Consider the following 25885-nt stretch of genomic DNA (forward strand, 5'->3'; position numbering starts at 1 on the left):
TTTTTGTTTTCTAACAGTGTAGTCTTTAATTCTGAACAGTTAAACATTATCTAGTGCACTTCCCATTGCTATCAGTCACTATGCTGTTTCAAAATCTGAAAAGTATGTTTCTAAGAACACCAGAAATATATTATTGTGTACACAATAAAATTTATACTTTGTAAACATTAAATATCTTGGGCCAAATTTTCTAAAAGACCACCCCTCTACTATTAACATTTTGCATGCAGTTTTGTGCATACAACCACGTATAGGCTAATAACAGAAGATGTTTATGCAAACAGGATTGCTACTTACACTAGTTAGCTATTTATTTATTTGGAATTTAGACACTGACTTCAGCTGTACTACTCACATTAGCAATGTTTTGAATACATTTAAGTGCTTTGCAGGATTGGTGCCTTAATACATTGGGAAACCATTATTTACACTAAATTCTGTGAACAAAGCCGGTATTTTTATGAAACTGTGTCCTTGATTCAACTGTTAACTATAAAAGTTTATCCTGAAGCTATAGAGGTCTTAGATGTTTGATTTTTTTAAAGAAAATATTTCATTAATTGTCTGTAAAGATGCTAGACCTAATGAGAAAATTGGAAATGGATGAAAAATCAGAATGGTAAAGAAGAAAAAATATAGTAAGTGAGAATACTTTAAAGACATCTTAATTAAAGACAGTATATCCTTCATGGTAAAACTGAAGTCTTAAGAAATCAATCTATTTATGAGATAGTCTTTTCTGAGGGGAAGAATTTGTATAAATGTCAATTGTTTTATAGTATTGATTACTTCACCCATTCTGATTCATAGCCAAACTTCTTCATATTGTCAATAAAGTTACTCTAATCAAAGCACCGCACATACACAATGATTCCCTCAGTATCTCAATCTACTGTGAAAGATTAATATATTTTATATGGACAAAAGAAGGGAGCATTTATTTTCGGGAATAATAACTTCATATGTTTCCTGACATGTCAAGGACCAAATAAAGAGATGGGTACTCCTATGAGTGGAATTTCTGTCCTTCGCCTTCAAAGACTCCATTCTGTTCCCATGAAAACTTTCCTAGAAAGGGCCATGCTGAATCAAGAGTTGACTCAGAGCCCTGTCACTCAAATCTCCACCCCATAGATTAATTGGGACCTGATTGAAAAACAGGAAATCGGTGGAGGGTGCCAATTAACTGAGTAGAGATACAGCTGAGGAGCTAATTGGGTGGGAGTAACCACTCCCTCCCCCAGCAGCCAGGACTTATATAAGCAATCAGGCAGGATTAGAGCCTGGAATACTCTTCCCCAGAAGCAAGTAGGGGAAGCTGGCTATTGATTGTACATAACCCTCCAAGCTGTGGTCTGCTCAAGGGCTATAAGAAAGCATTGTGGTGACTAGGAATACCTGGAGTTGTAGTGGTCAGTTACTAAGGCTGGAAAAGACTCTCGGGGGATCACCCCATGATGTTCTCATCATTGCTATATATTGTCTTTATTTGGACAAGGTTAAGGGTTTTATTATTCTTCAGATGTCTTATAAATAAAATAGTGATCCATGCCTGGAGTAGCACAAAGCAGGCAGTGTGGTTGGGATCTGGGGGAGGGGCCCTTGCAGTAGCAATGATATGAAAGAAGCACGACTCTCCTCTGAAATGTGAACTTTGGTTTCACTAGTTATTACTGATAAATGAATATTGATATGACTTCTAAAATGTCCAGGATGTGCATATACAGAGCAGATTTTGTAAGGTGTTGTGGGGGCTCACCAAGAGAAGAAAAGAGAGCTCTAGTGACCTTTCTTCCCAAACTCTTTCACAGCTGTGAAGGGACCAATATCATGCTTCTGTGGTGCAGTCTCTGCTTTTGCCGTGCAGTCCTGGAAGTGGTTGCTTTGTCAAAAGAGGGCTGAGGAAGGTAGGAAGAGGGCAGTGCCAACAAACCACAATCATTTCAGGGAATATGTGTTGAATCCTTGGATAGGGTGACTCAGCACTCACTTTTCCAGTCCCCTATCTGCTGTAATTTATTGCTTTAGAAATATCACAAAATGGTAGAAACTATATGCACACTTCCCAGGAAGGATCATATCATCTCCTTGGCTGAATTCTTCCAAGGGGCAACATTTATATAGCTATTACTCAAATATCATCCAAAGGGGGTGAACACAAAATATTATATGCAGTAGAAGCCTTTTTAGTCATCACCACAACTTGAGGTTGGGGATAATTTCAGGCATGCGGCCTGTTGCAGGAGGGGCAGTGCCAGGTCCTAGTCAATCTTAGTTTTGTGGACTCCAGGCAAAACAGCAGAAAGATCTCTGGAAAAGACAGTACCTTCTGCTCCATGGCCTCTACCCTCATCAGAATGTGAAAGGAGAGTGCACAGTAGTGGCTAGATTCCCTAATGATAGACAGTTACTCTGATGCCTGGTGGAAGGAAGGAGCTGGCTCTCTGTATACATGAACCAAGTTTCAGAGAGACTTAATGAAATTTTATAGTAGAAAGGTAGAACAATAGATGAAAACTGAAGGTAGACAAATTAGGGTAGTTAACCACTGGAACAATTTACCAAAATCAAGATTAGATGTCTGTCTAAAATTATTTTGGAGAAGTTCTATGGCCTATGCTATACTTGAGGTCAAACTAGATGATCACAATGGTTCCTTCTGGTCTTGGAATCTATGAATCTCAGGGTATTTCTAGAGTCATTGGACAGACAGGATCTCCTGGCAGCAAGGCGCATGTGAAGCTATGTAGTTAGAAAGCCAATGAGAGCAGGAGGTAGTGCAGAGCCCAGAGATCTTCAGATTTTGGGGGGCTGATCTGTTTGATCCGGGAGGGCAACTTCCCCAGACTGAGAACCCCATGCAGAGGGGTACCATACCTCACAGATCTTCCAGCCTATGCCATGAATTTTTCCTGGCCCACTATAACAAGGCTGTTTCTAATGCAGAGAATTATGAAAGCCAGTTTCTCCAGCAAAATAACTTTTTTTTCCCCCTTTGGCCATTTAGTTACTATTTTGCAATCACAATATGCAGGGTGTAGAGAACATCCTCTCGTACCTTTCCCAATGTCATGCAGAGAAATAGCACTTAGCGGAGAAAGGACTCTGGTCACACTAGCTTAAGCACATGAGATTTTAAGCAAAATGATTCCGAAAAAGACAACTCTCTTTGCAACAACAGAGAGCAAGCAGCAGAGCCATCATTTGTTAAATTGGGTATTGTCTCATTAAATTTCTAAGCACAGTGTCAGAAGAGATTAGGAACAGACTGACAATTTCAACTCGCTCAACAGCTTTGCTGCAATTGTATGACAACATTAGCAGAACTATAAAGAAGGGAGAAAAATTACACAAGTAAAATAACAGAGTTAAACAGCACATAATTATAACTTCTCCAAGTGACCAGCTGACACCTGCAGTAGTAAGAGTTTGATTCCATTACACTTCTTTAAGTACTCTAGCCATAACAAACATATCCTTGCCCTAGGCAGAAAGGGGAGGATAAAAATATGAGCTAGGGATGGTATGAGAAAATATTTTCTTCCCTGACTATTAAGAACATTCTTATCAAAGAAACATTGAGATGAAAGTCTTGTGGGTCTTCTGACCTAGCCAGGAATATGAGATTGCTCTCCCTTCCAGCCCTATTTCTAGACAAATGTGGGGATGTGCAAATTAGAAGTGAGCTGGACCTTTCAACAAAATTGAATCCAAATAAAACCTCTTTGCAAAAGTCTAATTTAAAGCTTTGATTTTCCCCTTCCTCTCCCATTTGTGAGACTCTGTGCATTGCCTGATTTTTAACAGGGACTACATTCAGAAGTTCCAAAAAAGAACAAGGAGCTGATGTTCAAAAGGGATGAGATTTGGCTGATTTTTTTCTTGCACAATAATTGTGCATGGCATTGAAGGAGCAAGGGTCTTTGAGCCTACAGACTAAAGTGATAGGCATTTTATAATTCCATAATGAGTAGCTAATTCTGTTTTAGGATGCTTTACTTATTGTGTAAATAACCAATTCTGATCCTACTGGAACAGTATAAATTCAAACAAATACTTATGTTTGTTTTTGCCAGTGTAACATGATATTGGAATCTGACCTAATATACTTAGATTTTAGTATAAGAATGTGAATTTTCCCTATACTTAATGCGAAATAAGAAAATAAAGCACCTACAGGGTCAGAGTCATAGCAGGTGTGAATTGGTATAGCTATGGGTACCTTAACTTTAATGGAATTTAAAGCCAGATAACTGATATTTTGGTTCACCAGCAGTCCCCAGAAAATTGGGGAGGTGGCAGGGGGAAATAAATGTGGGTCAAACAAAAACCAAAAGTGTTGGAAAAAAGTAAAGCAAATCAAAAAATTAACAAAAACTTTGTTTTGGGTCAAACAAAATGTTTTCTTTAGATTTTTTGGACATTTTTAAAATAAAAAGCAAAGGAAATGAAGAGCTAGATCCACAAAATGGCCAGAGAAGGAACTGCTGCTGTCTCACTCATAACTAGAGCTGGGAGATAACTGATTATTTGATTTACGTGGATTTTTTTGGGGGGAGGGGCAGGGGGATCAGCTCAAACCAAATTCAAGAATTGAGAAAAATATTGGCAAATTAAAAAAAAAACTATTTAGGGTGAAATGAAACTTTTCATTCAAACTAAAATGGATTCCCATTAAAAGGCTAAAGTCACAAAATAGCTGGAGGAGAGGGTGCTGCTGTGTTCTCTATGACTTTCAGCTCGGTGGTTAGCCTACTCACATGAGATGTGGGAAACCCAGGTTCATTTCCCCCCTTCTGCCTGATATAAAGAAGGGATTTGAACATAAGTCTCCCCCCTCTTAGGAAAGTTCCCTAACCACTGGCTATGCTGCTGCAGAGCTCAATCAATGGCAGAGCTGGGCTGAGTACCAACCTGCAAGAAACCAGTGACTATGTGCTCAGCATGACTCAGCTGTGCCTCTACAGCTGCTACCATGGCTGCACTGCTATATACTCATGCTAGCTCAGTGACAGCTAGTGCAAGTATGTGTACATGAGCAGGGGCCTCACACCCTTAGCTGATAGTGTAGACATAGCTATAGTGGCACTTCATAGAAAGAGGACAGTGAATCATCATTATGAATAATTATGACTGTGCACCTCTCACATTCCAGGTGAGTGCACTAACCACAGCTTTTAAGGAAAGCATCACCATGTCCTCCTCTGGCCATTTTTTGAATGGCATCTCAGCTCTGTCCTGAAAAGTATATTTGACCCAAACTAAGAATTTTATGTGCTGACAAGCAGATTTTCTAGAAAAATTTATATCTGCTTAAAAAACTTCAACCAGGTTTCTTTATAACCTTCACCCCACTGGTAAAACCACTGCCTGGGCATATAGGCAGACATAGGTTCAATTCCCCCACCCCCCAATATAGAGCAGTCATTTGCACTTTGGTCTCCTACCTTGCAGTAGCATGCCCTAACTACTATAATGGGTCTCCCTGAAGCTCTGCCATTGAAGCTATTTCACTGGTTCTCAAAATTTTTGTATTGGTGACTCCTTTCACCAAGCCTCTGAGTGAGACCACCCCCTTATAAATTCAAAATGGAGATTTTAAATTTAATTTAATGTGGGCACAGGGATGACAGTCTGAGCCCTGCCAGGTGCAGGGCTAACAGCTTGCAACCCCCAGGTAATAACCTCATTATCCTCTGTGGGGTTGTGACTCCCCAGTTTGAGAACCCCTGGATAAACAATCATTAGAGAAGGACTTGAAGTTGGTTCACCTTCTACCTGCAAGGTAAAGGCCTAAGCATCAGGCTCGAGGGTAGTCTGGGTTAGGTGTCTAACAGTCTCTCCTGTTGGATCTGTTTCACTTTGTATAAAATATGTTAATAGCCAGCGGGCCAGAAAAAAAGTAGGAGAATGACTCTATAGCGTGGTGGTTATAGCATGTACCACGGAGACCCAGGTTCCTGTACCTGCTCCAATGATTATTTAATTAGTTATATAAAGTCAAACAGCTTCAACAGGAGTGATTAAGAAAACCATGTCCCAAGATTATCCTATAGCCCAGTGATTAGAACACTGTCCCATAACATGTGAGACCAAAGTGCAAATCCCTTCTCTTTGTTAGGCAGAGGGGGAAGTGACTCCAAGATGCTCATGTCCCAGGTGAGTGTTCTCACTGCTGGGCTACAAATTATAAGTGAGCCTCCTTCCTCAGTAGTTTTATACATGATACTTAAGTTCCCTTCTGAATCTAAACCCTCCCTCCAACCTTGGCCAAAAATTATATGGTAAATTTGTGAATAGTTTCAAGTCAAGTGAAACTACAATTTTTTTGTGAATAAGCTGTGCTCAGCTCTAATGGAACTGCACCCATTTTTATCAGAAGCGGATCTATCTTCTCATGTCACAACTTTGAACAGTAATAAGGATTGGAAACTAGTAAACAGAGCTCCAAAATGCATATTTTGAGAGAGGTGATTTTTATGATTTTCATGTACAACCAAGTGAATAAATACAATACATAGATAAAACAAAGTTTTAAAACAAAATAACTATACATATATGAAATGTTATTTTCCTTCTGCAACTTTACTCAAACAAGGCTCCCTAGTTTCCTCCAGAAACAACCCTAATGCCTGCTACAAAGATCAAATATATACACCGTCACAGTCTGTGTCTCTCTCCCACTAGTCCCAAACCTGACTCTGATTGGCACAACACTTCCTGTAGGCAGGGTTTACCATATATAAACCCTATCCTCCATTTTGAATTTCCTTTCATCTAAACAAATGGCTTTCTGCATCAGGAGGAGATAGTAATCTTGAACCAAGGTAAGGTGGCAGGGAGTGGGAAAGAGAGATGGAAAGAGGAAACTTCCTTTTAGAGATACATATTTTTAATCTAGGGTCTAGATTCCAGCAGGTAAAAGAAAGGAAGTAGGGAAAGGACATGAAAGGTTGTTTATATATATTCTGTAACCCACAAAATGATTATGTATCCATAAAGCTTCTGAAAGTGGAATCCTTTTCTTTAGGAATCCTGCACTGCATAAAAATGTGGTTGATGTTGTTTGTAGAAACGAATGGTTTGTTAGGACTAGATTCTGATCACAGTTAAATCTGGGCAAATAAGGGATAATTGCACTGAGAATTGGACCATTTTTGTAATTGTAGGATGTATTTATTAATCCAGGACATGTGTTTGATTAACCCAACTGTGGGTTTTCCTGTATAAGTGAATTGGGGTTGGGAGAGGAAAACTCTGTCCTGTTCTCAAGGGGGGATTTGTCCCCTTTCCCTGAGGATCAACCCTCATTCCTCATTATTCTCTACAGAGGCCCAGAGCCAGCCTTGTGATGGCCTTGTGCCTTGGATCCTTGCTGTGCCATCCCAATGCAGGGTTGTGACTTGGTACAAATAGTCCAGAGGGATTAGGTCAGAGGAATCTTCTTCCTTTGACTACAATGGGGTGATGTGTGATTAAAGTGAGGAGGATGTGGTTTATAGACACTCAGCATCTTCATTTCAGCTCCTTTGCACTACATTGGCAGCACAAATGAATCATTAACCCCAGGTTGTCTCCAGCTGAGGATTCTGCTGGCTGGCAGAACAGCTCCAAGAACTTACTAAACTATATTGGGTCTGTGGCCAACCTAAACTTGGTCCTAGAATCAGGAACCCCAAACCAGCTTCTTTGCAGCCCAGTTCCTTAAATTACCCCCAGAAGGTAGCTGAGTATCTGGGCCACTGGTTTTAGAAGCACACTAACTGAATATGGTTGTTCTGGACACAGTAGCTAAAGTTTTCAACCTTATATATATATTTTTTAAAAATGTTCATGCTAAAATCCTATTTTTTGATCATGCCTCTTTATATATAATTGTCTTTCACATAAAATCTCTTTACAAGATTTTGCTTGTGGAATGGCTTTTCATAAGGTATAGTTTGCAGATATTGTCAAACACAATTTTTTAAAATAACAGCAACAGATTTTTTTATCAATGGAAATGTACTATTTGGGTTGCTGAACAACTATTCCTCATTAGAACCAGGGCTTATCACTTCTTCTGAGAATTAAATTATAAGCAATAGTTGTGGTTCTAGTTTTCCAACTGCTGTGATATAGAGTATAGACTTCAAAGGATTCCCTTTTCTCATTTTCAGAGATATAGATATTTATACTGAGCTCCCTAATCACCAATTTTATATTTCTTAACTCTTTAAGTATGCTGTAATATTGTGTATACAGAATTTAAAATGCCACTTAGTTTTTATTGCACTGTTTGACAAACTATTTTCATATTTATTCCAGTGCAAAATTACAGGGAAATATCCTAAAGATATTATAGAAAGATTAAGGCTCAAGGAAATTTCTCTATAGGAGTGTTACTTTCAGTGTAACAGGGCTGGGAGACAGGAATCTCAAATCATTATTTTACAACTTTTTCCTGATTATTTATTACTATTTTACAGCAGTCATAAAACAGATGTTAATCAGGAAAATTCAATAAAACACTGGCCAAAGCCTCTGGAAAGGGCAGTAAATAGCTAAATTACCTTCAACAGTTGTACAATTAAGGAGATTTAACTGTTTGAAGCTGTTACAGGCCAGAAAAGAAGGGAACACAAGAAGGTGGCAGAGCTCTAATGTCATGACAGGTCTGAGAAATTGTTGGATAGTTCATGCTGTCTTTTTGCAAAATGCCCCTTGAGACTTTGGAGATGCTCAAAATTCACATGTTGTTTTTGGAAATGTAGGTGATTCATAAAATGCTGTCAAACAACCCCTTTTCCAAACTATGGGTGGTGCATCCTTTGAGAAATAACTAAGGCTCAAATTGCAAGATGCCAGGATGGGAAACACCTGCTCAAGGCAGAATGCATTTTGTGGAAACTCATTCCATTCACTGAGGAAGGGGCAAGTTTGGGGCAAGCAGCCCTGTGAGAAACAGGGGTGGAATGAGTGGAGGCATTACTCCAAGGACCTGTCTGCAATTTCCCCACATATGAGGGAGTGGCATTACCATAGCAGAGACTACTGCAAGCTCTGTTATTTGTAATTGTTCTGCTATTGCTGCTCTGTGGTGTTCAGGATGGGAGGATATCTGTCCATCAAACTGTTTAAGGTTCCCTGTGCCAGGTCCTTCGTGTAGAATTTGCTGCAAGAGACAGGATTTGCCTCCAAAATCAAATGGAGTGGTTAAAATTCTAGTTATTCTACTGAAAATCCTAGACTGTGTCTTACTTACCTCCCACTTCAACTACTATAGCCTGCTTCCCACTGATCTCCCTGCATTTCATGTCTTCCTCCTTCTCTGCTCAAAATGTGACTACTGAAATTACCATCTGCTGTGCCTGGTGTCTTTATTCAAGACTTTGAAGAAACCAGGATCCCAAATGACTATATTTACTAAATAAACACAAGCACACAAGGCCTAGCTACAGTACATACTGCTGCATTGATGGGTTTCTGTAGTCTTCTAAAACAAAACACAGTGAGTCCCACTAGAAAGCTCACCAAAGCAATACCATACTATTCCTATACATTCACCGTCCTCTCTTCAGCTCTGACCATATTATCCCTTCCTTGAATCCCTTTCCTGGTCTTCATCTCTCTTTCCACATGAAACTCAAGTTATTCACACTCATTTTTTGAGACTTTGCTCTCATTTCATGCCCTTGCTACTTAGCCTTTCTCTAATGTGCTGATTACAGCTTTCTTTATTCTCATCACCAATTCTTGGCTCCAGGCCTTCTTTGATGACTCGCACTTCCTGCACACAAACAGTCATTCCTCTTATTCAAATCCAGTCTTTAGCAAAGCCCTATTCAGTCAATCTCTACAAAATTTTGTTTATGTAGCCTTTGAGGTAGAGTGTGTCTTGTGTGCGTTTCACAGGACCTACTTCTATGGGCCCTTATCCTTGCTGGTATGTCTACACTGCAGCTGGGAGTGAGTCTCCTGGCCTGGGTAGTCAGAGTCAAGCTTGTGCACTACATATAGCAGTGTGGATGTTATGACATAGGTGGTGACTTGACCAGGGGTCAGGTAAGTTTGGACTTGGGCAACTAATCCGGCCAGCTGCCAATAGTGTAGTGCCAATGCTGCTATTTTGTCTGTTATATCAAGCAGAGCTAGAGTGAGTCTGTCTACCTAGCCTTGTAGACTCGCTCCCTTCTGCAGTGTAGATGTACCTCTGGGGCCTCTAAGCTCTACTGCAATACTTAATAAATAAATAAATAAATACAAGAGAGCATGGCAACACCATGGACTACTATTTATTTTCTGTATTGTTTATGTCTACATTACAGCGCCTTAGAGCAACAACCGACGAAGTGGGTATTCACGCACGAAAGCTCATGCTGCATGTCTATAAGGTGCCACAGGACTCTTTGCTGCTTTTGCAGATCCAGACTAACATGGCTACCCCTCTGATACTTGACAACCATTGGTTGTTGCAGAATACAGTATGCCCATAAGCTTAGGTATAGTTTAGGGGTTACATTGGGATATAGAGTTTAAATACCTTGCTCCCTGGCCCATTCAAATATCTGTCTCCACATATGTAATATTTCATGAAAATTGCACTTGATTTGTCCTGTTAATAAAATAAGGTAGATTTTTTCTAAATATACAATTTAGATGTATATTTCTGCATCAGTATTGTACTTAGGGTGACCAGATGCCCTGATTTTATAGAGACAGTCTTGATACATGTAGCTTTGTGTTATGTAGGTGCCTATTACCCCCACCCCCTGTCTCGATTTTTCATACTTGCTGTCTGGTCACCCTAATTGCGCTGCAGGTGTTTTTTGACATTTACCCCTCCTGCCCCCCAAAAAATCAGTTTGTTCAAAATCAGAAAAAAAATCCAATGCTTGTTGCTGTCAGGGGAATATATTAGAATGCCTATCAGGTCCAGTTTGAGATGGATGGACAGATTATATTTTGATTGCACTCACATAATTTCTCTGTGGCCATGGTCGAAAGGTAGGCCTTGCTTTTCTACTTATTAAGAGTAGTTGTATGTCTTCTGGCACTGACAAGTTGAGTTTCCTGTGCATGAAGAAGGATTCAATATTATAGTCCATTATATCAGGAGTATAGGGTATGAGAGGATCATGGGCAGAAAATAATAGTCAAAAACATTGTTCACTGAACTGAAAAGAGCACATGGATAAGAAGCATCTTATACTAAATTTGGTCTTGGTCTATTTATTTTTTGATCCTCTTCTATATATCAAAATGAATTGAAATGAAAATTTATCAGCCCATGATGAAACTGTAAGAAGGCCATATTAGCAAAAACTACTAATTTATTTATGCGGGATTAAAAATATTTGATTTTTTCACATAAGCCTTCTCTTTGGACTTCAAATAGCAGAACCATATTTCTTAGTGCAATTTGATATCAAAATCCATTCAACTGGAAAGTAGTACTATACAGGACTAAGGTGTCATGGCATGTGGAGAGGAACAATATAAATTTTTGTCCAGCTTTCATTTGAACACAAACCTTTCTTTTTGTTCAATATTTAGCACCTAACAGTGGGATTGTATTTGCATTTCAAGGGCTAAAAGAGGACTTAGCTAAACAAAATAAAAAACATAGCTGCCCAGAGACACCGATGACCTCCAAAAGCTAGGTGGAGAGTACAGTTGAGGGGCAAATGAAAACAATTCTTTACCAATAATTTATTTAATGATCAATAGGGAAAAAAATACATCACACAAATTATTCACCAAATATTCTTCAACCTTGTAAGGAGTTGGTCAAATACTGAAATAATAATAATTTAGTTTGAGAATTAAACCAAAATTTATTAGCTATGATTCACCACAAATTACACCAGACTTTACTGCTACTCCAGTGTAATCCATGAAGTTGTACTGCTGTAATACTGCAACTGCATCAGGCCCATTGTTCACAGTAAATAATTCTCCTAGTTCTGTTTGGAGAGGATAGGCATCTCTAAAATGTCTGCAACAGAATAATCTGAGAAATAGAAACATTTGAAACTTGAAGTGTGAAGTTGTAGCCCTAAGCAACTGTTATACAGCTATTTCTGTCTGAAACCAGCAAAAAGTATCAAAAGCATCTTTCAGGAATTCATATTTCAAGCATTTCTGAAATAAACATTGATAAGATGAATGCTCCTCTAAGATGTCATTACAGGATGTTTAGTTAACTGTGATTTCAGTCAACTAGATGAACCAAATGCAAAATTCAGCAGTCAGGTCCATCTCAGAGATTTGTAGCATTTTGCATGTAATAACCAACGTAACAATCAAATGTGCACATTCATGTCATGTTGTCCCTCACAAAGTTGTAGTATGGACATATTCTTCAGCTATGAGAGATCTAAATGTACATTGACAATATGCATTAAATTACATTTGAAATAGTTTTACATCAGCGTATGCTATATGCAGCAGCATAACTGAATGGAATTTTGTTACACTGTAGCATTGCTGGGCTATATGTTGTTTGCAATTGCAATAGACCTTCACAGACTATAAGAAGAGGAAGTAAATATTTACACTAGAATAGAGGGAATAATTTTCAACAAATAATTTATCCAGCGAATGTAACCCATTTTTCCTTCTTGTGAAATATCTGCAAGTAGATCAAGATTTCCATGAATTGTAATATGTGATGTTAAACATTACTGACGACACTTTTGAATCTGTATATTTTATTGCTCTCAGTTAACTTTTCTGAGAAAATTTATTCAGACAGATGTAAAACTGTAAAATATATGTACCCTAAAATATACGCTTGAGAGGGAAAGAATTTATATGCATATTTATTATTTATTTATAAATGGAGGAATGGGGGCAAGAGAGAGCTCCTATTTATATGGAGATATATCCACCAGATGAATGAAAATACGCTGGCTCCTGTTACATTTACTGTGCATAAATCAAAATATTTCAAGAGACGAGGACCAAAAGAAATATTCCAATAGTTAAAAGGTTGCTCTTCGCTGACTGACCCTTAGTTTTTAATTTGAAACCATATCTTATCTTTTCATCACATTTTAAATAAACATGAGCTCATGAACTCAGTCTGACCAAAAGAGAATATCTTTTAATATGAAGGCTAAAATTGTCAGTATTGCATAGGTATATGATGGGGGGCACCTACAGTGCAGTATAGACCTGTCAATAAGTGGCTGGATTTTCTGAGGTTCTGTGCACCTGCAGCCATTGTCCTCAGTAGAATTGTGGGTGCTCATCTCTTTGAAAATAAGACCAGCTCTGTTCCTGCAATCTGGACTATGTAGGAGGAGTGTTAGAGTTGCACTGAATTTTGTTGTAATCAGTGGGACTGAGTGTGGACACAAAATCAGATTATAGCATCAGTACCCCAATATGATAGGTAAAGCCTAATTTTAGGCATCCAAAGACCTGATCTGGCAAATGTGACTAGGAAGAGCTCTTGCTATTACAAAGAATCCCACTGACGTCAATCAGTGTCCTGTCTACCGACAGTGGCCAATGCCAGGTGCCCTAGAGGGAGTGAACCTAACAGGTAATGATCAAGTGATCTCTCTCCTGCCATCCATCTCCACCCTCTGACAAACAGGGGCTAGGGACACCTTTCCTTACCTATCCTGGCTAATAGCCATTAATGGGCTTAACCTCCATGAATTTATTTGTTTCCTAGAGACTGGCTCCTTGGGGTCCCTCACAACCTGGAGACTGTTACTGTGGGTTTGTCTTTAGTATAACTTATGCACATACTCCACGAATTGAGCATTTGAGCTTGTTCCAGAATCTGGGATGAGCCTATGTTACGAAAACTGAAATGCTCAAAATAGCACATGCATGTGAATGGACACAGGATGCTAAAATTAAATTAACCCAGAGGGTCTCAAACTGGGGTTGGGACCCCTCAGGGGGTCACAAGGTAATCACTGGGGGTCACGAGCTGTCAGCCTCCACCTCAAACCCTGCTTTGCCTTCAGCATTTATAATAGTGTTAAATATATTAAAAAGTATTCTTAATTTATAAGGTAAGGGGGTCATACTCAAAGGTTTGCTATGTGAAGGGGGTCACCAGTACAAAAGTTTGAGAACCACTGAATTAACCCTCCTGGAGCCTCGGGAAATGCAAGGGAAGGGGGTCTCCCTTGGTAGGGTTGGGAAGGAGGAAGGTGGTGTAGGATATTGCTCTTCTCATGTAATCTCTCCCCCATGGCTCTCTTAGCTCGATCACTGTTAATCTAAAGTGGCTAATTTTAAATGAAGCTACTTTCCCCTGACATGAATCTCCCTATGGCACTGAAATTAAGTGTAGACTATAATTTGTCATTTGAGAAGCGAAAGGGATGGTAGCCCTAAGGGAAAAGATAATAGCTTGGCTCTTTGTGTTAAACAGCTGTCTGCAAGCCTCAAACTGCTGAATGAGCTTTAGGGTAGGGAAGGCTGTGCCTCCTCAAACAGCCTGACCTGCCCCTATCACCCTCCAACCCCACATCCTGCTCCCAACTCCCTCTCAGAACTCCTGACCCATCGTGCTCCTTGTTCCCTGATGCCCCCCGAGCCCCTCCAACCACCACCCTGGACCCCGCCCCCAACCCTGCATTCCTGTCCCTACTGCCTGACCCTATCCCTCCCTGCTGAGTCCTGACAGACCCCAGAATGCCCAAAATCCAACCCCTTTTCCCCTCCCCTGACGCTCCCCCAGAACTCTGTCTCCCTTCCCCAGGACTCCTGCCTTATTCACCCCCGGCCCCTTACCAATCCGCTTAGCCCCGCCTCCCCCCTCTCCTGGAGCCTCAGCATGCTGCATCCAGGAGCGGCCCTGGACAGCGCTGCAGCGTCCTGGCTCCACGGGACCTGAGCTCCCACCGCTCAGCCACAGCTTGCAGCTCGGCTCCCTTACCACGTGGCTCTGAGTGGAAGGAGCTCAGGCCCCACCCGAGCCATGCCACTTTAGCTCTGTCCAGGGCTGCTCCTGGATGCGGTGCGCTGAGGCTCCAGGGGATGGGGGAAGGTGGAGGTGGGAGCGGGGCCAAGGGGGAGCCTCTGACATTCTCATGGGGGCCCCTGCAGTGGCCAGGGCAAATTTCTGCCTTGCCCCCCCTCTGGGCAGCCCTGATCTTCAATGGGATCCCACACAGGTGTAAGGGTCTCCCTGGACAGAGTATGTTATCAGACAGGAGCATTAGACTGAAAGTGCTTTGGATACTGGGCTTTGTCTTTGTATGTGTATGACCAATGCCTAGCAGAGCATTCATGCAATAATTCTACCATTCAATGTACATTTAAAATATCAAATTCAATTACAAATAAATGAAAAATATGCCAACAATCCTCCCCCACGCCCCCCCCCCCAAAACCCTAAGCCGCCCTACAGAAAAACACCTCTCCTCATACCCTACAAATACAGACAGCACAATAAATGGCATAAGTCAGGACAAACCACATATATAAAGGAGCCATATATGTTCCCTTATTCCATCTGTATGGCATCATACTCCACAAGAAATCCTATGTGGAGGGAGGTGGGGAAGAAGGAAGCAGCAGATTGATTTCAAAAGTAAAAAATGTTCCCAGTTGAATCTGCTCATAAAAACCACTTGAACAACCTATAAAACAGAGAGAGAAGTTGTAAACATTTATGGTTGGATTAAAGGGGGCATGGAAACTACACAACAAAGTTACGCTCAAACTTGAATTTAATAGAGTTTGATGGGTTTCTCTGAACTATGGTAACAATGTATGTTAAGATGTTAAGCTCAGAGTCATGACATTAAAAAGCATTCTTTTGTTTTCTTTGTTCATCTAACTTCAGTGGATGGACAGGACATAAACAAAGCAGGAAGTGTCCATCATTGCTGGTTTGGTTGTATTGTAAAATCAAGCCATTGGCAGGGTCCAGGGAACAATGCGATATTACACAAAATAAGTTAAAACAACAGCCTCTGTAAAAAAAAAAAAAAATAAGTGACACATTCTCAGAACTTCAGACCTTCAGCTGAATCTACAATAAAGTCTCTTAAATTCATTTCTATGTACTTACATGGGTAACATGAACAAGTGAACATTTGGTCATGCTAAACACAACTCCTTATGCAAAGATTTACAATGTGAACCTGTGTGCACAAATTATCTGCTCTGGATTTGGCAGTATTTGCCAAAATACTCATACCCTATGTTCTGATCAGTTTCCTAAGGTGCTTTTCATAGGAGAACACAAAACTGAAATAAGCAAATGTTTATAAATGAGCCCACAGAAATAAAACAGACAAATACCCTAAGGAAAAGATACATCTCATTCATCACACCATTGTTTTCAGCTGCAGGTAAACTCTTGTGTTTTAACAGTAAAGAGGACAGCTTGAGGGAATCATAGTACTGGAAATAAAGTCTGAAAATACTGTTTTTTAATACTGAAAAAAATTACTCTGAGTGTAAAATCCTGTGCATTTCTGAGCACCCTCAACGAATACTGAAGTTAATGGGAATTTATGCAGCAAGACACCTGAAGGATCAGGCCCAAAGAAATATATGGCCTTCTATATAGCACCTTTAAATGACATACACAATAAGAGTTGTTTAGAAAAAGCTTAGCTGGTTCAAGGGTGTTGTCTGTAGAAGATGTTTTGAACATTTAGTGTAGACAAATATCATGAAGAAGTGAACACTTTTTGATATCTCTCTTTAGAAAAGGGAATGCCTCCTGATGCTTTCATTTCTAGTACTGGGTCAAAACTTTTAAAAATCCATACAGTTTTCAATAAAAGACAAACTCTCATGTTCTCAGGTGCTTTGCCCAGTGATGTCAGTTTTAATTCTAGAGGAACCAGTGCAAACTCAGTTTAGCCAAACTGCAACAGTCATCTTCACCTTTTGGTTTCCTCTGAAATGTTCATGAAACAGGAATAAAAGAAAAACTCTGATAATGTTAAAATATACAAATGCACAATAGTAGCAAGAATGCTTTCTACTGGTTAAGGCAAAGATAAGAGTCAAAATTCCTGGGTTTTATTTCCATTTCAAACCTGGAACAATTGTGTGACTTTGACTAAACCATTTAACTTCTGTATGTCGTGGTAAGCCGTACACTTAACATGTGAATTAATGATGTCTTCTTTCTGGGGCAGATGGGGTTAGTTAATCTATTTACATATATATGTTTGCAAGGGTGTGTGTGTGTGTGTGTGTGTGTGTAAAACAAACTACCAATTTGATTTCTCTCTGTTCACTCTTTGTATGTCATGTGGCCCTGAACCTGCAAACACTTGCACACATGGTTAATTTTAGCACAGAAAAATGTTCAAGCCACACATTTGGAACCTTCAGTTAAATTTAGAAGTGTGGGTTCTATAAACGGTTGGTCCAAGCAGATTTGCGAGGCCCAAGATCCCAATGCTCTTCCCTTTTACATTTACTGCCAAACTTCTGTGCCATTGCAGTTGGATGGAGTATAGGAAATGTGTCAAGAACTCATGCACATATTCCTGGTGGAAGATAGTAAATAGAAGTTTCCTCTTAATAGGAGGAGTAGAAATCTAATTAGGACTATGATTTAAGGGAGATATTCTGATTTCCCAGGCTGCCTAACTTCTTATCACCAGAGACCTGTCACTCAGCCTTAAACAAGGGATGTTCCTTCCCATATGCCACTAAGCATGATCAGTAAACATCACACTAGCTTAAGTAGTGGCCCCAGGATCTGGGAGCTACTTGCAGCCACAGATTGGCAGAGTTGCCTGAAGTGGCCCCGGATTTCTATTTCATTTTTTCTTTATGGCTGTACTCTGGTCATGTGTATCCCCTGAACTCCTGATCTTGCTGACTGCTGTTCTGATGATATATAGCTGCAACATGTCATCATTGTGCTCTGAGAACCTATTATGCTGCTATACATCATCAAAGATCCATCTCTCTCATGACAGGTTACTATTATATATCATTAAAGTGATGGCCAGTAGGAACAGGAGTCCAAAGGAAGATTATGAAAGTTTTATGGGGAAAAAAATCTATATTTTTTGAGGTGAGATGAAGATACAATAGATGGTGCTTGAGTTATTGTTAATATTGTTGTTTGTATTGTGGTATACCGTGTTTTTAATTTTATCCTCCCCCATCCACAATGGTTTACTAGTTTGTAATCCAAAGATATATTTGTATGGCAAAAGACAGATTTGTGACTAGGATTCTGTTGCAATGGACATACTATGCTGCAAAATAACTCAGTGGGTTATGATACATATGGACACCCTGTACAAAACCACTAGTAATAGCACTTTGAAATTACAGTGGAATGTTGTCCTGAGTCTGGATGAAAATTGCAGAAACCACAATATGGGTCTGTATAGGTTGCCATGCTGAATAGAGATGACTGCCTTCTAAGGGAGTTTCTAGTCATGGCTTAACTCACATGTTTGACAGGTTGAAGACCAACTGGAAGATGTGCTCACCATTCCAAAGATAACAGGGGTTCTAAACATATGGACTACAGAGGCAAATGGTGAAATTCTGCATGCGTATGTAATTCCCACTGAAGTCACTAGGGATTTTATGTGGTTATTTGGGAACAGAACTTGACTCAGAATGTATGTTGTGATCTTGTAATCACAGCAGGTTTTATTAGCATGACTTGTTGGTGTATATGTTTATAAATATGTACATGTTAGCACTCATTTTTAATGCAGTCATATTGTATATGCTATGAAATCAAAAGATTTTAGATCCTCAAAAAGAAAGACAAATAATCCATCTTCAGGGCCTTGTGTCAATATAGCTTTCTGAACATACACTGCATGGTCTTATTAGCACAGGGCAGGTACTATATATTCGCTCTCTTTCCACTTCTTGCTTCATGCAGATCTCTGTGTTAAATTGTTGAAATCTGTTCTCTGTCTGTCTTTCTCTGCTCTTTAGTCTGGTAGAGCCAGAATCCCAAAGAAGCCTTTTCCCCACTGTTAATTCTGATGTCATTAAACAGCAGTTCACCCTCAAGCAAAGCACATGCAGACAGAAAACAGAATAAAAAGACGCTTTACGCTTCCATAGCATCTGCCCTCTGTGGTTCCCAGTATTTTACACACATTAATTCATTAAACCTCACAGCATCTTTGTTAGTACTCCATGGTTAGCACTTAGTGATACCAAGGAGTACAGAGTGTAAACACTTAGTGACATACCCCTCTCAGTGATACATAAGTAAAGATATTAATACCAACAAACAGTGAAACATTTTCTGACCCTAAAAATATTCATGTTCCTATATTTTCATATATACATAGCACAGCAGCACCCCTGCACAGCAAGATATATACACATCTGTCAGGATGAGGTAGAATTTCTCACCTAAAACTGAAGTACATATGAACTTATTTCATAAGGAAGGGAAAATAGGTTCCCCTTAGAATATTCAGGTTTAAGTTTTTCTGTAAGCGAATTCTCCACCTTCTCTCAGGGGTGATGGAACATTCCAATACTTACAAAGAGAAGATTCAAGGGCCTGATTCTGGTTCTATACTGGTTTTAGATCTGTGTAACTCCACCATCTTAAGTGGGGGTACTCTTGATTTATATTGTTGTTAATAAAAACAGAATCAGGCTCTTAAAATAAAAGTACAATAACTCCTCATTTAATGTTGTAGTTATGTTCTTGAAAAATGCTACTTTAAGTGAAACAGTGTTAAGCAAATCCAATTTCCCCATAAGAATTAATGTAAATAGGGGGTTTAGGTTCCAGGGAAATTTTTTTTGCCAGACAAAAGACATTATATATGCATAGTATAAGTTTTAAACAAACAATTTAATACTGTACGCAGCAATGATGATTGTGAAGCTTGCCTGAGGTGGTAGAGTCAGAGGGTGGGATATTACCCAGGAAATGCCTTACTGCTAAATGATGAACTAACACTCAGCTGAGCCCTCAAGGGGTAACAATTGTTAATGTAGCCTCACTCTCAACAAGGCAGCACGAATGGAGGGAGGAGACACAATAGACACATGGCAGTGGCTGCAAACATTGCCTGCAGAAACTGAACGTGATGATGAACCCATGCTATCCCACTGGAGCACACCGCTCCCTCCACTTTTCACAGTGCCAGGTGGTGTGTGTGTGTGTGTGTGTAAGACAGAGACATAAAGCGTATGTGGGTGTGACAGAGAGAGACATGCATTGCCCCTTTAAGTTTGCTGATCCCACTCTAAGTACACTGCCTTTTTAAGTATAACAGCAAGTTGAGACAGCAGCTGCTGCCAGCAAGCTCCCTCCAGCCTGAGCCCTATTGTGTCCTGCTCTGTGGAGATGATGTACAGGAGGGGAGGGGGACACCCTGATATCAGCACTCTCTTTCCCCTCACCCCCTCCCGCCCCGCACAGCAAGCAGGAGGCTTCCAGGAGCAGCTCCAAGGCAGAGGACAGGAGCAGCATACGGCAATAGGGGGCGGGACAGCTGAACTACCTGGCACTTGAGAGCCTGCTGGGCTTAGGGAACTTAGGGGAACTGATAGGGGGGCTGCTGGCCCACCCTGGTTCCAAGCCCCCACCAGCTAGCTCCAATGGTCTGCTCTTCCTGCAAGCAGGCAGCTGCCAAACAACATTATAAGGGAGCACTGAGCAACTTTAAACAAGCATGTTCTCTAATAGATCAGTGATGAAACAACGTTAACCAGAATGACATTAAGTGGGGAGTTACTTCATGTAAAACAGATATTGAAATGGGGAAGGGAAAGCTGTTGTCCTGGCAAAGGGACAGGAAAGAGAAATATTGTAATTTCTCAGACTTAGGGAGGGGTGGGGTAATAAAACCCTGAATCTCAGAACATCCCAAAACCTTGTGAAAGTTTAGGTCCAGATGGAAAAGTCATTGACTTTTAGGTATGAATGATGGCTCTGGAGCTTGGCAGAGAGAGACATTGTGCCAGAGCAGTGGTTCTCAACCAGGAATACACATAGCAGGGGACATCAACTCATATAGATATTTGCCTAGTTTAACAACAGGCTACATAAAAGCATTAGCAAAGTCAGTACAAACTAAAATTTCATACAGACAATGACTTGTTTATACTGCTTTATATACTATACACTGAAATGTAAGTACAATATTTATATTCCCATTGACTTATTTTATAATTATGTGGTAAAATGAGAAAGGAAGCAATTTTTCAGCAATAGTATACTGTGACACATTGGTATTTTTGTCTGATTTTGTAAACAAGTCATTTTTAAGTGAACTTGGGAGTACACAAGACAAATCAGACTCCTGAAAAAGGGTGCAGTAGTCTGGAAAGGTTGAGAGCCACAGTGTTTCTCTGGCATTGAAGGATGCATTCTCATTAACAGCACTTACTACATCTTTTTAAAGTATTACACATATTCCCACAATGCTGCATCTCAGAACTTGCTGATGTGCAAGAAGAGACTAGGATGATGCTGGCACACCAGCTGCTAATTCATGCTGAGGTCTCTTGGCCTCAACTGAACACTGACAAGTATATAGCTGAAATCATAGGCACTGACTCTGTGGGTGCTCCAGGGCTGGAGCAACCATGGGGGAAAAAAAAGCAGATGCTTAGTGCCCACCAGCAGCCAAGCTCCACCTTCGGCCCCACTGATCAACTTCTCCCTCTCCTTCCCAGCATCTCCTTCATGCTGTGGAGCTGTTCCATAGTGTGCAGGAAGTGCTGGGAGGGAGCAGGAGGAGTGAGGATGGGAAGGCCGGGGGGGTGAGGTGGGAGGAGGTGGAGGCAGAATGGGGGGGAAAGGGAAGGGGAGGAGTGGGGGCAGGAGTGGGGTCTTTAGGAAAGGGTGGAGTGGGGGATGGGGCCTGGGGCTGAGCAGGGGTTGAGCACTCCCAGGACACCTGGAAGCTTGCACCTGTGGCTGAAGTAGTCTGGCTCACCTGTGTGGTGGTATGGATAAAATTAGAAGTTAAGTTTATTAGAATGTGTGTAGTCTTTAAACTTTACAGAATGTTTGTTGAATGCTGCATGCATTAACCTCACTTATAACATCTATACATCATTTAATATCACCTTATAAAGTGTTTGCCTTGTAATGGCCTATAATTATGTAAGTCATCAAACAGGAAAGAAGCACTAATTAATGTAAAATGCTGGCTTCCTATGGAAGGTGTTAGATCCTGCCCACAAAAAAGGCCATTGAAACCATATGAGCCATTGTGAAACATGGGATACAGGAATAATGATCCCTACAAGAAGAAACTGTAACTCTATGCTGCTTGGACTTTGGGAGGGTAAGATTTCTAAGCAAGGGATCTCCGGTTATTTGGCCTGGGTTATCCCTAAATGACATAGAGAGCTTGCTTATTGTAGAGCTTATATTGCCTTTTGAAACTTAAGCCTGTAACTCATTTCTGTGTTGTTTACCTTCTTTAACCTTGTAAATAACTCTCATTTCCTTTTCATAGTTAGTAAATCTTCAGTTGGTTTATTAGAGAATTAGCTACAATCATTGTCTTTAGTGTAAGATCTAAGGAGCAACTGACCTAGGATAAATAACTGGACCTTTGGGATTGGTCATAACCTGAATGTTGTGCTTTTTGGTGCAAGGGACGATCTGCCACAAAGGTGCTTTCTCAGGTGGCAAGATAGATCGGAGCACCGAAGGGGACTGTCTGTGACTCCATGGTTAGGCTGTTATAGTGCTGGAGGAGTTCACACATCATACTTGATTGAGAAAATCTAAGTATAGAACTCACAACCAATTTGGGGTTTGTGCGCAGCTTCTTAAGAGTCTATATGGAGGTTGGCATTCAAGGTGTTGAACGACTCCAGTCCACTTAATGAGTGCTGACTGTGTCCTTATGAAATGCTGACAGTTACCCCATCAAATGCAGGGGGTGTACTAGGGAACTCAGTCAATACTGGTACAGAAAGCTCCATTGTAGGGCTATGCTGGGGTTGAGGGCTCACTGTGCTTATTCACTCACAGTGGTGTGGCCAAACTTTGTCCCCACTTTACTCATTGTCTATTGTTGTTCAAAGATATATCATCTCTAATGGGATCCATCATTCTATTAAAGTTCATATCAATAAGCCTTGGGCTTTAAAATAATCGAGCAAATTGATACTGATTTTTTTAAAGATTCTGATTTAATTAGCTTTTCATTGAGCTTTTTATGTAAGAAAAAAATGAAGGAAATACAAAATTCATTTGTCTAGTATGATATTTGAATCTGGTCAAATGCAGACTAGAAATAAGTGTGTTTTTATAGTGAGGGTAATTAACAATTGGAACAATTTACCAAGGATTATGGTCCATTTTCCATCACTGGCAATTTTTAATCGATGACTGGATGTTTTTCTAAAAGATGGACTCTGGTTCAAACAGGAATTAATTTGGGAATATTTTATGGCCCATATTTTATGGGAGGTCAGAGTAGATGATCACAATGGTCCCTGCTGGCCTTGTAATCTACAAATTAAAATTCAGCACATAGTCTGTCAACATATTGGGCTAGATTTTAACCTCAATCCATGGTGAAACATCATTGACTTCAATAGCATACTCTGGATTGACACTGATGTAACAGATTAAAATCAGTTCATAACATAAAGCAGTATCTAGTGCTAAATGCAAGTAATGGAGAGTGAAGCAAATGATAATGTATGACTATATCCCAATAAAATTAAAGTAAATCAGTCTACAACTCAAACCCTCATGCATCCTGCTACAGTAAATATGGTGTTCTGGACTATCCTGATGGATTTTGGCAGATGGGAGGAGCTTTTACCAAACTTTGAATCCTAGGAAATAGTTTGGGTTCTGTGTGAGACTGAGTTTAGGTTTATGATGGCTACTTGCTACAAACAGATTTTCTGAGCTCTTTACTTTCCTATATTTTCTATAGATAATGGACTGGCACCTAAATCTTTCTAAGTGAGTAATCTAACAGGAGCCATCTTCTGCCTTCTTTCTTTATTAAAAATAACCCCTTTTAATTCAGAAGCATTTCTTTTCAAATTAATGTTATTTTCATTATGACTCCACCTGCTATAATGTTCTGACTCTGCTGTCATTTGCAGAGATAGCCACTCTTGATATAACACATTATATTTGTGAGAGTGCTGATGATCTGAAATTTTTTTGTATCCTTATTAATTTATAGTGAATGCAGCGAAGCCTAGACAAATGGGAAAGAATGATTGATTGTCAGGCAAAGGCACATGTTTTCACCTGATTTTTTTTATTTTAGGATTGCTTCTAGACTGTTTGAGATGTGCATTATTTTGCAAGCTTGGTACGTTTTGAATTGATATTTGCAATATTGGTGCTTTTTAAAAAAATCTTATGTTTTGATAATTTTCTTTCCTTCCATCTATAAATTGCTGGAGCTCTGATTAGTTTAACGTTGTACTCCTCCTTTCTCTCATATAGTGTGTGTGTGTGCAGCTTCTCTGTCTGCTGGAGGACTTTATAGGTGGGTGTAAAATTGGAATAGAATGGTTACTGCCTGCAACAAGGTCAGTAAAGTAAGGCCAATTGACAAGAGCTAGACAGAACATGAGTTAAGACCTCTGCTTAACAGCTTGCTTACTTTACGGTTACCTTATCCCTCTGATACTTAACTGGTCACATAGGCACTACTACCGTACAAATGATAAATATAATAAATGACTTATTTGAGTTCAATGGGGATTATTTGCATGTAAAAGTTGCAGAATCACACTGCAGGACTGTAATTCAGAAGTCACAAATTGATCATGGTAAATATAAAAAGTCCCTGGCATTGTTTTGTACTCAAATGTTTTTTTCATTTGCATTGTAGATAACAAGAACAATAGAGTGTTGTGACAAGGATGGGACTACGATACTGTAGCCTGCCTTCAAAACCCAATACACCTGCTTGATTCTTTTTTTAAATTTTTGTTTAAAAACAAAATAAAAAAAAACAATAGGGAGGAGAATCTCATAATTGCTTGCAGAATTAAAATTCACACTGAAAGAGCACCTTAGTCCAATCCATTGTGTTGCCCGCTCTTTGTGGGCTTCTCAGAGTATAGAGGATCAGAGTATAGACTGTGTTAGTCTGGATCTGTAAAAGCAGAAAAAAGTCCTGTGGCACCTTATAGACTAACAGACATATTGGAACATGAGCTGTCATGTATAGAGTTTAGCAAGTTTTTCAGTTGCTATTCTTCATCTACTACTAGCAAATCCATTGCCACACTCACAAAATCCCTCAGATGAGTCACGGAAGATCCTATAACGGATGACCTATATCCATGTCAGCTGTCTAGCTTTCACACAACTTCATCAGAGATAATATTTACTACAGCATACTGTGTTCTGTTTCATTAAATAAATAACGAGATGTGCGAGGGCTTTTCGGTGAAAATCCAAAAAGCAAACATTTTATTTATGCTAATTTTTCTGTCATGAGATTTTCTGTTTAGTTCTGTGTTTTCTTTTTGTTTGTTTGTTGTTTTTTTCTATAGCTGAATAGAGGATCAGTTGATTTTTGCCTATGACTTCCTTGTTATTATTAAAGCATTAGAGAGCTTTATGGTTCATAGAACGTAGTGTTAGATCCTTTCCAACAGGTCATCTAGTCCACACAATCTTCTAATGCAGAATTGTTTTCTTTAGTGCCTTTACTAGTGCTTTGTCTACTCTTGTATTAAATGTGTTAAGTTATATAGCTCCATCTTTTTATCTGAGCACTTATGTCATAGGTTAATCAATCTCATTTTCAAGAAGTTGCTTTTATTCAGCAAAAGTTTGCCTTTTCTTAACTTCATACAAATACTCCAAGTTTTACAGTACTTTACTATCTAAATAATACTCTCCTTTATGTTTAGTCTCCTGTTTTTCCTTAGTCAATCAGTGTTACCAGAGGTGGTGAGTGTCCCCTATTACCGCTGAAGTCAATGTGACTTATTGGGGCCTAGC

Source organism: Chelonoidis abingdonii, chromosome 8 (genome assembly GCF_003597395.2).
Source record: "Chelonoidis abingdonii isolate Lonesome George chromosome 8, CheloAbing_2.0, whole genome shotgun sequence".
Lineage (NCBI taxonomy): Eukaryota > Metazoa > Chordata > Testudines > Testudinidae > Chelonoidis > Chelonoidis abingdonii.